This window comes from Saccoglossus kowalevskii, chromosome 12 (genome assembly GCF_978046115.1).
Source record: "Saccoglossus kowalevskii chromosome 12, keSacKowa6.1, whole genome shotgun sequence".
NCBI lineage: Eukaryota > Metazoa > Hemichordata > Enteropneusta > Harrimaniidae > Saccoglossus > Saccoglossus kowalevskii.
In genome coordinates, this window is record NC_140652.1 from 26,493,734 (window position 1) to 26,508,094 (window position 14,361).

The 14,361-nt window shown below is 35.3% G+C and overlaps 1 long non-coding RNA gene across 1 annotated transcript in view; it reads left to right on the forward strand.

The window, feature by feature from the left end:
- The window catches only part of LOC146735674 (uncharacterized), a 105,357-nt gene that overhangs the window by 46,665 nt on the left and 44,331 nt on the right, over positions 1–14,361 (forward strand). The gene's annotated exons all lie outside the window — the stretch shown is intronic.

The following is a 14,361-nucleotide window of genomic DNA, read 5'->3' on the forward strand; positions in this document are numbered from 1 at the left end:
CCCCTTGTCATGTAATATAATGATAATAACTTATAACACCAAATGATATCCAAATTTCAGAATAAACATGAGAAGTTCAAGAACACCTTGGACAATATAATCTGGCAATAACAACTGATAAACAATGTGACGTTTTTGGGACTACTTTATTGCATGCATCAGAATACATACTTTTATAATGGTGTTATATGTCACCTCATTGCCCGAGTGTAATGTTATGGAAAAGTAGTGACGTTGATGTAATGGGAAATGGCGGAATAAACACAAAGTTAAACTTGAAAGCTCTCTGGTTTCTTTGATGTTTCGTGTGCTCCTTAGTCAACACATCGCAAACACATATAACAATGATAGTCAAATCAGTGAGAGAAAAAATATGCATATTATAAAAACAATATTAGAAGCCACTTCTCATACTCATTTTTTGTGAACTATTGAGAACCAGAAATTCACCATTCCTCATATGTTTAGATGCTGTAATAGAAGTCGCATCCCTTCTGTTGCATTGTATCATTTTAATAAAATCAGCAGCTCTTAATTTTTTACAGTACTAATTAAACTAAAGACGTAATAAGAAAATACATGTACGGACTAAACGTGAATACCCTATTGAATTCATTCTCACTTTGTTATTAGATATATTTATATAGAGTATTCTGCTTTTCAATGACATGGAGCTTTAATTTGTCTGATTGATTGTCCATCAGTGACCATTAATTGTCATCTATATTATCTCTGACGCTACCTTAGTATAATTAACTTCTGCTCTGAATTAAGCCACTTACACTCTCCAGAACCCCGTCTGGGTGTTAAATTTCATGCGAAGCTTACTTCATTTCATGACATAATGTCTCCTATTTCTTGCATATTTTTGGTAATAACTAAGCAGTGGGATAGCAGACAGACGGCCATTTTTTATTACATAAATTGTGTCATATCATTTTTAAGGCCCTGTATACATGCAAGATTTACATCACAAAATTCCTGCTGGAGTTTAAAAATTCTTTATAACCATATGTTAATAATAGTTACAATGTTCATGTATCCGTTACAGTGTTACAAGAAGCCCCCTAATTCAAAGTGGTATTACCATGGCAACAGTCTGGGTAAATTTCATTGTACAATTTCTATGCAAATACATCAGTCGCACAAACTTTTAATTAAAATATTTTTCACCATTTTTTTTTACTTTTTGTACATTGCCTGAATTATTATTATTTGCATGCTTGTGTATGAGTGCTTTACTTTTTTCATTATAATCCAAAATCATTAATACCTTTTAGTATATATTTGAATTATACAGATTTTATTGCTCGTTTTCCTCACACTTTTTCAAAAAAGGACTATTATGACTATGACTGAATATAGTTCTCCATTACTAGGAAACCTCGCATAAAACTGCTTTACATAGCAATAAGTCATTCAAGTATTGAGAAAATTCAAATGCCAAACTTAATTGAAGCATTGAGCAGTGGTTGATAAATTAATTATACGTAATCAGAGATACATTGCTTGGGGTTTGCAACGCGCATAGTACTGTATGGTGACATCATGTCAAGATCCCATTCAAGTCTCTTCTCGTAAATAGCAAGACTGATGCTACGACCTTCAAACATGAAATAGGCGGTTTGTAATAATCAATAAAACATGTATTACCACATTCATAGTGAAACAAATTAATACATCGAAAATGTACAGAAAATAAAGTTATCGTAATCCGTCATATCGTGAGCAGCTATTTTGGTCCACCTGGACATTCCAGTATCCTAGTTACCTCGGGCATGCGCATTCGCATTTTTCTGAGTTGGAATGCTTATGCGAGAGCGAGATTGAAACGAGATCTTGGTATCATGTCACCGTAGTTGCAAACCCCAAGTAATGTACCTCTGACGTAATGTATATTTTCAGTGCAATGAACATTGGTTTTTGGTACAGAAAAATACATTCATCATTACCATGAGTAAAGAGGTATTGAAACTGTATTGAAAATCACAAGACGAAAACTGCATATCATGTCCATGTCTATTTGAAATTTCAACGGAAATGAATTTAGCTGTAGGTTTAAAGCGAGGAAGTCGTCACCTGCGCATGCGTCAGATGGCCATAGCGTGTCATTGTTTACAAACAAGCGTCTACCCATTAGCCTTTGCGATTTTAGCGTGTGTTGTTATCATCCCTTGGGACTCAATTCTCGCACGTGCACAGGTGACGACTCTCCCGCTTTAATTGTATTATGGAGTAGTCACTGTCCATCAATAAGTAAATGTCCTTTTCATAAGTGAACAAAAATATAACTCTGAAATGTACAATTCTCTAAGAGTTGTGTACTTAGGAAGTAAAATTCATCCTCAATTGCATTTACACTTTCTATTTGTCCTAGCAATTCCCACTGTTCGCTGTTTTTCAATTACCAGGTTGTGTGATGTAGTTTTGAATAGTATCGTGTAGACTTGTAGCTTAAATGTATAACTTTGTACAAACTTGATATCATTAAACCGTGTTTTTTCTCGCTGTATCCTAACAACCATTTTTATTACATTTATAAATACAGCTTCGTTCTCCATTCCTTTAGTTTTTTCAGACCTCCCTGAACTCATGTGAAAGAAATTATATTCTGTTCTTCAAAATTGAAACATACCTTGATTATGCGTTGATTTTCAAAATTCTGAGCCAATATTTATTAATTTGTGGACATACATTGTATATACTTGCATTGATTTGTACCCCAATGTATCTGATCGCTAAATTTGGAGTGTTTTTATAGACATACAGGGGTTTTAGAAAAAAAATGCAAGGGGGAGCCCTATATAATTCAGGGGCGCAAGCAAGTGAGGGAGATAGGGTTCTCCCTACCAGGGTGTGGAGTTTTTGATAATTCTATGTTCAAATGGAGCATTCTATGGCTTCCTTGGGGCCAAAATTACTATCAGACAGGTCACAGTTGAAGACTGTGGTCACATGTGATCCCTGGTAAATCAGAACTGTATGGCTGCCAGGGAATCTGCTCCCCAGGGTAAGGAGCCCATGGCCATGCCATGAAGGCGCTGCACCCCTGTTCCCTTGTTTTAAAAAAATCCCTGCATACAAGACATAATTACAGGATTTATTGCGCACAAATTCAATGTCTTTCACTTGATGAAAATCCCTGATTGCGCACCATGTAGAAAATGTATAAAAAGCGGTGTTCGCCGCACAGCGCATGTTCAAATTTCATGTAAACATGCCATGTGTTTTACATGCATTATATACATCGGTTTGAGTCTCATAACAAACAGGTTACGACGCGATGACGATGAAAATGATGAAAATAAAATCAGCTGTACATGCATTAGCTTGTTCTGCTTGTATAGGTAATTGAATGGTTTCAACCGATAATGCTGAGATAATTATATGACGAAACATTTTACTACCCTCTTCAACTTTCATAAATGATTTCACAATGCTGAAACATTTTTTATTTCTGATCAGTTTTCTTTCTGTGATAAAAAATTAAATAATGATTTTCATAATTCAGAAATGTGCAACTCATTTGTTCATTTGGAAGCTATAAAGCTCTATTCAAATCATAATATATGTCAGATCTAAAAAATTTATTCTTTTGTTCACATCAAATAATAACCGTTTCCTGTTTGCCTACATCGTAGACTGTTTGGCATCTTTTCTGTCTGACATACATACCTTCCATTGAATGAATTGATAATTATTATGTTTTAATTAAAAATTAATTATTAATTTATTTTCCCTCATTAAGGAATTTAATGACAGCTTTGCCACTGTTGAGTTATAGATATATTATCTGATGCAGCACTTTGTGCTTTGAATGATCAAGAAAATATACAAAATGTAATGATAAATTATTATTTGCTTACACTGTAATTACTTAGTGTAACAATTTTCTGTATTGATTTTTTCATCATAGTCATTAAAAGTATTTGTTTTAAATTTATGAATGGTTTTGTCAAAATTCAAGAATTTTTCATAATTATTTGAAAAATATTCTTATATTTATATATCTTGCTTTGTTCCAAAACATAGCTGATCTCATTCTCAATTTGAATTTTCTCTTAAATGGGGAACGAACATTAAACTTGTTCCAGGGTACTGTATGTATTACAACTAACATTTTTAGTCAAATTTGTTGTATTACCTGCCATTTTGTCTGAAATCCTGAACATTTTCTGAACCATTTCTCTGAGAGATAGAAAACTTTCATTCAAACTTTGTGTCATGATTATTAGTCTCCATTCAGACGCAGTCCGAAAATGAGGACTTATGACCTCTGTGCGTCCATGTGTCTGTGCGTCCATGTGTCTGTGCGTGCGTCCGTGCGTGCGCCCTGTATCTTAGACATGCCTGGACCAATCACATTCACACTTCACAAATATATCACACATAATATTATACATATGCACATCAATTTGTTTCACGATCCGTTTCAAGTTAGTCAAGTGATGGCCATTTTTGTAATGAAAAATCATCAAAATCAAGCATTTTTCGGCTGTTGCAGATGGTTTTTGTTCAAACTTGTTACATACATTGGACATCACCGTGATGCATGTGATTTTGTTTTTCAGGTAAGATTTAAAATGGCCGTCTGGCGACCATTTTGTTTTAATGAATGTGGTTCTAGTACCATATCTCTGACATCCTTTGACTGATTATGTTCAAATTTTATATATTCATTATAGGTCATGTCATAAATATACAGATATATTTGTTTGACTATATGATCCAAAATGGCCAAGTGGCTGCCATTTTTGTGCTAAAAAATTATCAAAAATAAAGCATTTCTGCATTGTGAAACCGGGGCTTGGTCGTTTATGGATGAATTTTGTTCAAACGTGGTTATGCATAAGACATTATGGGTCCCTGATGCACGTCATTTTATTTCTCAAATCTGATTCAAAATGGCTGACTGGTGGCTATTTTGTTTTAATGAATGCTGTTCCACAGCAATATCTCTCACTATGGACAAATACTCCTTTGAAGATCAGATACAAGATGACTGAATGTCAATCACTTCAGTGTTAACAAATCACCATAATCAAGCATCAGCTTCTGGATCCATATCTCTGACATGTTTATGTTCCAACTACTGTAGAATACTTTATTTTCGCTTGGAATTTATTTTCGCTATTTTCGCTGAAGGGATGATTCCGTGAAAATAAAACCCAGCAAATATACTTTTTTTCCTATATTTCACATTAAACTCATAAAAAATCAGTGAAAATAAATTCCATACAAAATGCCCAAAAAGCCTTTTCAACGAAAATTAATTCCAGCGAAAATAAAGTATTCCACAGTATATTACTATAAACAAAATTATATATCTTAAATTTGATAACTAACAGGGACTGTGCCATACATGGCTTGTTTTATTTTATGATTCAAGACCATATTGTTTAAAATCTTGAAATCTCTGTCTGTAAATGTTTCCAGAACCGTTTCTCAGAGATAAACAATTCCAGTCATATAACTGCATTGGAATTGTCATACATATGATGCATGGAGCCCATTGTTTGACATATAACTATATGTGCCTTGTACTAAAATATCAAGTCAAAACTTATTAGTGATTAATTAGGAATGTAATCTACCTTATGATTTAATTTGCTTGAGCTAAATTGTCATGGTATTTTTGCCATTTGAAATGTAATTGCTATTTATTTAGTTTTTACCATTCTACAACACTGTTGTTTCCATAGCATAATTCCTCATTCATCTGGAGCCTTGAAACCATGGCGATCTGTTTTACCAGTCTACAAGACTGTTTTTTCCATAGCATAATTCCACATTCATCTGGAGCCTTGAAACCATGGCGATCTGTTACCAGTCTACAACACTGTTGTTTCCATAACATAATTCCACTTTCATCTGGAGCCTTGAAACCATAGCAATCTGAGACCATATACTCAGCTGAAGCTGTCATATAAGGACGTCTGTCTACTGAATGTGCAAGCCTTAGTCCGCATTTGAATAAAGTTTAAAACAGGTGCTTAAAATTTGGTTTTTGTTTATCAGTCTTTCTGTCCGCAGTTATATCACAGAACCATCTGGGCAAGCTTTCATTTGATGCCTGCACTATGGAACTGGTTGCATGTCTCGATCTTCAACAGTGTTTCAGATATTAATGATTCACATGACCATATATGGTCATCTGTTATTTTAGTCACATCTCTTGTTTAACATCATCATAATAATGCAGGTTTCGTCTTCCTACCTGGAACAGTGCTTGAGATATAACAGTTATGCATATTAATGACGTTAAAAGCCCCCACCCCATGGGTGCCCAGCCACATGACTTTGCCATGTGCCATTCGGGTGAAAGACAGTATCTCAATAGCAGAATGCACATACAAAATTTGATACTTATCAGACCAATACAACACATGTCATTGCACATATTCCATTTTCACAAAATCTAAGATGGCGGGCAAACCACATGACTGATCTGGATTCTTTTTGAACTTTTTGAAAAAGTTCAGTATAGAGATGTAGTGTCGCAAATTAGAAGATAATCACATAATTGTGGCAAGAGTAAAAAACTACCCGGTACTTCCTGTTTATAATAAATACAAAATGGCGGCCAAACCATGTGACTAATCGTAACAAATTTTTCAAACTCAAATGTGCTTCACATATAGATGATAAAATACAATATTTAAGATTTTCAGGCTTTTTCTAGTAGAAAAAACATGGTGGAAAAAGTCATGTGACCGCTAAAGTTTTTATTGCTGATATATATTACCCATGAGTTGTACTATATACCATAAAAAAATCTGATCGCCTAGACCCTCAGTAATTTGTCAAACCGCCACTTCTGGTTTAAATTCAATCCAATATGGCTGCCAAACTAATTAACCAATCAAAATTATTAAAGTCTTATGCACCAGTTCACATTAGGGACAATCAGTATAGAGCATTTTCAGACCATTCCATTCAGCGGTTTTCCCAAAGGCCTTGACGAAAAAAAGTTACAGAAGAAAGAAGATGAAGATCAAGAAGAAAGAAAAAAACGGACGTTAATAATAGGGTCCTAGCCCTTTGTGCTTGGGCCCCTAAAAAAACGGACGTTAATAATAGGGTCCTAGCCCTTCGTGCTTGGGCCCCTAAAAAAACGGACATTAATAATAGGGTCCTAGCCCTTCGTGCTTGGGCCCCTAAAAAAAGGGACGTTAATAATAGGGTCCTAGCCCTACGTGCTTGGGCCCCTAAAAATGAATAAATAAAAAATGCACATAGATTTTTTTAGATTAACATAAGTGTGTCTGGCTGCAAATGAATTCATAGATGGCAAGATTTCTTCCTGAGTTATATATTACCTCTGACAACAGATTACAAATATGGGTGTAAGTAAACTTTAACAGACACATGACGTTGTATATTCTCAAACATACCGTACATTACATGTTAGTCAGTCACTTGGTTACACGTTCATGTTTAACTTATGCTTCATTCTTCATTCATTGTAAAATGCCTTAATTTCCCACAATGAAAACATTGTTAGAAAAAATGTCATTGGGTAACAGCTTAACAATTAAGCTGGCACATGCTTACAATACTAGAGACATCAGCTTTACATGAGTTTCAATACAAATATTTCATGAATATCAGAAATATATTACTAGTAGATTGCAAACTTGGGAGTCATTTAATTAATCTGGTTTTTGATGATACTAGATTAATCTATTATTCAATCCCAATTACTGACCATGCACTACAAATTTATCCAGAAACAATTTATCGTATTTATTTGCATATATTATGCATGTAGCCATGACAACTGAATTTGTGATCAGCCATCTTGGTTTTTGGCCATATTACTTCATCTCAGGCACGAATAACATTTCGTCTAATCGCAACGGGAATTGCGTTTTTTTTTTTTTTTTCAGGAATAATTTAAAGATACCTGCCAAACATTAGATGCATGTTAATAATGTGAAAAGCAATGAACCCTAACAGTTTGTTATCAGGCAGATCAATATAGCAGACTTTCTTGTTGATTCTCATTTCTGAAGAAATCATGTTCCCTAAATCCGAAGCATGGCCATAGTTTTCCCTGAAGTAGAATACATCTGTGTCATTGACAGTAATTGGCAGACATTTGCATTTATAGTAGTATAGTTTAAAGCCTGTACGTTTATACACAGTGTTGTTTTGGCAGTGAATTAATTGTTCAAATGTCAGAGTTTCTGATTTAGGATTTATACTGTCTAAATGTATAAATCATACAGTATGGCCTTCAAACAATTTGTCATTATTTTTGTATTCACTTCACACTTTTAGTGTTATGCAATTATTGCTCACATGTTGAACTTTTGTCACGTTCTTGTCACCTATGTATCAAATTCAAGTCACACATAAATCTGTGACCCGGATATGAATATAAGAATGAGATATTGATAAAAATGTGATCCAGATGTGATAGATGGGTGACAAGATAGCGGGAAATCTGTGACCCAGATGAGATAGATGGGCAACGAGTTTGCGTTAAATGTGTAACCTAGATGTGATAAATGGGCGACGAGATAGCAGAAAGTCTGTGACCCGGATGAGACAGATGGGCGACAAGATAGCGGCAAATGTGTGACCTGGATGTGATAGATGGGCGACGAGATAGCAGAAAATCTGTGACCTGGATGAGATAGATGGGCAACGAGATAGCGGCAAATGTGTGACTTGGATGTGATAGATGGGCGACGAGATAGCGGAAAAAGGGTGAACCCAGATGTGATAGATGGACGATGAGATAGCGAAAAATGTGTGACCTGGATATGATAGATGGGCGACAAGATAGCGGAAAATGTGTGACCCAGATGTGATAGATGGGTGACGAGATAGCGAAAAATGTGTGACCAGGATGTGATAGATGGGCGATGAAATTGCGATAGTACGGTATGGCATAAACATTCATCGCTGTCTAGTCACGGTTTACCATATGTATTTACTTTAAAACATGCTAATTATAATGTACGTAGGCTGAATGGACCCTTATAATTGCATAGACCGAGTAATGAGTCAAAGCATGTATTAATCCAACCAGTGGTTAACCTTGGCTGCTTATATATACTTGTATTATCCATTAATCCAACCAGTGAACATGTGGAACATGAAACAAAGAAATGATTCAAAGTAATTTGTTCCTCTTAGTGCTTCAAATGCATGTTTAGGAATTGACTGGTGCAATATGAAATAAAAGTTTTTTAAAAAAAACAGTTGTTTCATTAATTTTTGACTCCCGTGTGCGAAGCACAAAAGGGAGTCTTTGCAGTTACCCTGTCTGTATGTCTGTACATGTATGTCTGTATGTATGTATGTATGTATGTCACTTTTTTTGTTCCACCGTTATCTCAAGAACCACTAATCAAATTTTCGTGAAACTTGGTACATAGATGCTCTGGGATGATGCGCAGAGTTGATTAGGTTTTGGTAAAAATCTATGAATATTAATTACTTAATCTGCATGATAATTAGCTGATTTTTAGCTGTTCCAAGACTGTTCCACTGATATCTGAAGAACCACTCATTGGATTTTGATGAAACTTGGCACATGGATGCTCTGAACTAGTGCGCAGATTTGATTAGTTTTGGGTAAAAATCTATGAATATTAATTACCTAATTTGCATGATAATTAACTGATTTTAAGCTGTTCTATGACTGTTTCACTGATTTTTGAAGAACCACTCATTGGATTTCAATGAAACTTGGCACATGGATGCTCTGAACTAATGCGCAGATTTGATTATTTATGGGTAAAAATCTGTTAATATTATTAATTACCTAATTTACATAATGATTAATCAATTTTCGGCTTTTCCACTGATATCTCAAGTACTAATCATAACATGTCAATAAAACTTGGGAAATAGATGTTATATGACACTGCACAGACCTGATAGTTTTTAGGGTAATATCAGTACATATTAATTACCTAATTTGCATAATTAATTAATTTTTAGCTTTTGATATGTTTCAATGAAACTTGATACATAGTTACTTGAGGACTGTGCAGGAACCTAATTATTTTTTGGATAAATATTTGTGCATATTAATCACCTTATTAGCATAATTGGTTAATTTTCAGCTTTTCACCTGATATCTCAAGTACTAATCATCACATTTCATTGAGACTTGTTACATAGATATTCAAGGACTGCAGAGACCTGATTAATTTTGGGATAAATAATTGTGCCTATTAATTACAACAGCGTCCGGATAACTTTCGGAAATTCCGTCGCGTTTCGGAAAGATTTAATTTTCACAACTTTTGAATATTTATTCATACTTTTAGGCTAGTGAGGAGGTTATAATAATTTTTCATTTCACTTTAACTCTGTTTTTTTCACCCCTCAGACCCCTTTGAAAAGTCACTTCTGGCCATTGTAATGGCCACTATTTTGTTAATGGCCAGAATACCAACCAGAAATTTTTTAATGGTCAAAATATTGGCCAGTATTTCCAAACTGGTAGTTATAATGACCACTATTTTTACACTGGTCAGAATAATAGTAATTTTTTATTTAATGATGGAGTGGGTGACAATCTATTTTTTTAATGGGTATTATAATGATCATTTTATTTTTCATTACATGAATAAAATGGTCATTTTTTTTTCATGTCACAGATATACCCGGTAATGGCACATGGGGATTGACAGCTCTCCTCTTTTTCCTCACTCGCTTCAGTTTGCTTCAATTTTAAGCCAGTACAATTGTAGGTAAACGTAAAATACAAGATTTTGAAAAATTTGAAATATGGAATTATATATCTTGAAAAAATATAACGTTTTGGATTAATTTGTTTTTAAAATCACAACAAATCATGCACTTGATACTGTTGACTTAATAATATATAGTATAATGCAATAGGTTATTGAACATAGAAGATGACCCGTTTTCAAAATTCGGTCTAGACCCTTATCACGGGTGCTAATGAAGTGTGTGCAAACATTGAGCCCAGGCTAATCACCCAAAATACCATTGTACTTGATGTCCATTTGAAAATTTAACTATTATATTCATAACTATTCTTATTCATAACGATACTAAACTTGACAATCAATACAAGCACATTCTGTGACATTATTCTTGAGATAAAAATGGACTGACAATGAGACTCTGTACTACATCCTGTTCTTATAAAGGCAATATCCAGCATTTTAATACCTTGAACAAACAAACAAGACATTCACTACTGAACCTTTGAAAAATGTGCAACCCCAAAAATACTCAGCAACTGACTTTCCACCAAAAAAAGTCACATAAACAGCTGGTTACTCCAAAAAGTCACAGGGAGTTACTCCAAAAAGTCACATAAACAGCGAGTTATTAATCCGAAAAAGAGCCTGTCTTTATGAGTGGGGTTAAGCTCAAACATAAACAAAATTCCCATTTTAATAATGACAAAAAACTAAAGTTTAGTCTTCAAATACACCCAAACTATAACATTTTAAATTGAAATACTTAACCAGTAACTTTTCATAACATGTGTTATAAACTGTAGAAGTTTATGTTGAAGGGTTGATGGAAGGTGATTTTAAAGTGGCTAAGACACAGTCAACTAAAAAATACCCATGATGCTCTGCTTTATTTTTATATTTTGCTATTTTCTCTATTATGAATGGTTTAATGTGATATGAAAATTATCTGTGAAAATATTCCACGACTACTGCATGTGTACAAAACGATGTTGGGTGGTTCAGTAAGTTATAAATGGGGGGGGGGGTCTAGCATAGAGCTCCATGTGTGTAGCTAGCTACTTAGCAGTGAATGGCATGTTTGTTTGTTCACGGTATTATAATGCTGCACAATAATAGTGTTCATGCTACATGAAGTACTGGCTAAGATTTTAGCTGATGTTTGCATTTTGACTAGACCCAATTGCATCCATACATTGGGAGGGCCAGTCCTTAGCACGGGCTAAGGGGCGCTGTTTATGAACGCAAAATTTCTGCTGCTGACATGCATTCAAACTAAGGAGTGCCTGTTGTTAGTTCCACTACCAATGGTCCCAAACCATCCTCTCTGCCCTGCGGCTGCCATATTATCGGCCTTCCTCATTACCCCTGGCCCCCCTGAGAACCCAGCCTTTTGCTACCTCCCCCCCCCCCACCCAGTCACTGCCCCTCTTTTTACCAAGCGTCTTGTCTCCTTGCTGACACCTTTAGTGTCTGACATCTCGCAATTTTCCACCCACAGCTTTCGGCGGGGAGGGGCCTCATGGGCATTACGGTCTGGTATCCCATCTGAGCTCATAAAATTGTTAGGTGATTGGAAAAGTGATGCTTTCCGTAAATATCTCCACCCCTCTTTTCCACTCCGCCTTGAAACATCACAGCGCTTTGCATCCAACCTCCCTACTCACTAATGGTGTTTGGGTATTTTGGGGAATTTCATTCGTAGTGTTTTCGGTTTGTAGTACATGTACATACAACAGTTACCAGTGGTCTCCCCTGGATCAGCCTTACAAGTGATTTATATATCACCTTTGAACTGTCACCTTTGACATTTCCAACGCTAGTTGTTAAAGGGGCAGACCACTGATCTCATCAGTAGTAGTAATGTGAGTTTTTAGATTAGTAATAAATACCCCCTACTGTACCCAAACACCGTCTCTGTGTGTACTATTGTGCTGCCCCCCTCCTTAACAAACCCAGATTTAAATGCTACATGAAGTACTGGCTAAGATTTTAGCTGATGTTTGCATTTTGACTAGACCCAATTGCATCCATGCATTGGGAGGGCCAGTCCTTAGCACGGGCTAAGGGGCGCTGTTTACGAACGCAAAATTTCTGCTGCTGACATGTTTCATTCTAATTTATGAAGCGAAGTGCACTGGAACACGAGCGTAGACAGACCGATTTATTTGGATGCACAGGAACAGTATATAACGGCGTTACAGAATGCAGAGTTGTATTAGTGCATGTCGTAGACAGCGAACCAAATTGGCGTTGTTGTATGCTCTACTACAGCGACCCAATCAGTGTGGAAGCGTGTACGGAGTAATTAATGACTGGTGGGATACTAGTAGACGACTTCCCCAGAAGTCGAAGATATGGTGTTTCGCATGCGCACACATGCCGTTTTGGAGTGTAACGTAAATTGCACATGTGATATTGCTTTTGAGTGTACCAATCAACATCACAAAAATTCCCTTCTAACAACTATCAGCAAACTAGTATCGGAAGCACCACAATGGTTTAAAAAAAACAATTGAAAAAACTGGTGATGATATTAATGAAAAAAAATAAGCATTATAAATCAATAAAACATGGAAAAGGAATGAAAAAAAAAATATTAAGGGAGACAAATATATGGTGGTTGTTTCGATAATTTGTGGTTGGTTTATTTCGGTTAACAGTGTAGTTATAGAACTGTACCATTGCTGTTTAATTGTTTGTTCATAATTGCTGCCTCCCTTGGGAAACAAGTTTGGGTGTTCTTAGCCAGTGCACAGACCCTCAACACTGTGGCCTGTGCTATAACTGTTGGACCCTCCTGTGAGTGAACACAATTGCGTATAGCTGATATGCAAACATTTGGGATTAACTTAAATCTTAGCCTGCACTTGGTCAAAGTCCCTCTTATGACTATGACTTGGTGTAGCCTGAAACCAGACTACTGTGGATTAGTGATGTTTTGCAATGGATTACCTCCCTGATGAGTACATTTAAATAACAATGGAAACTAGCATATCACTGGCAACACATACAAGGATTTTGGCAAATTTTCACCGTTTTGTATGAAACTATTTTCACAACAACATTAATGTTTTACAATAAATTATATCAAACATATGTATAATTTAGTAGTATTAAAACTTTTTAAGTTTTTTTGAATTAAGAATGCACCAATCTTACTAGGAATCTATTCAAATCTAACCTAATGTGTGCTATTAATAATGGCTCATCAAAGGTATTGAATTACTGAACACACATCTTTGCATAGTTTCCAAAACTAAAATATTATTTCATGCTCTGCCCCCTCTCATGTAACAGTTTGTTAAGAATACGTACATTATTTAAAATCATTTTAAAAATGCGACTGGAATGTCCAGGCCCAAACTTCTGCTGCTGCAACATCCGACCATTCCTGCATGTACATGCAATTGTTTCTCTGAGATTCTGCATGCAACCAGTTTATTTTTTGAACTGAATAACAGATTCCTAGAAGTTTATTTTGACATTTCCAAATAACACTATATATAATTTAACAATTTCAGGAATAGATTAGATTGCTTGCTATTCCATTAGAAACTCTTACTTCCAAGTGTGATTTTCAACAAGCGTTCATATGTTTAGCTAACCAAAGGGAAACAAAAGCATAGTGACAGGAAGTCAACACAGGAGAAAGTATGACAAAGGT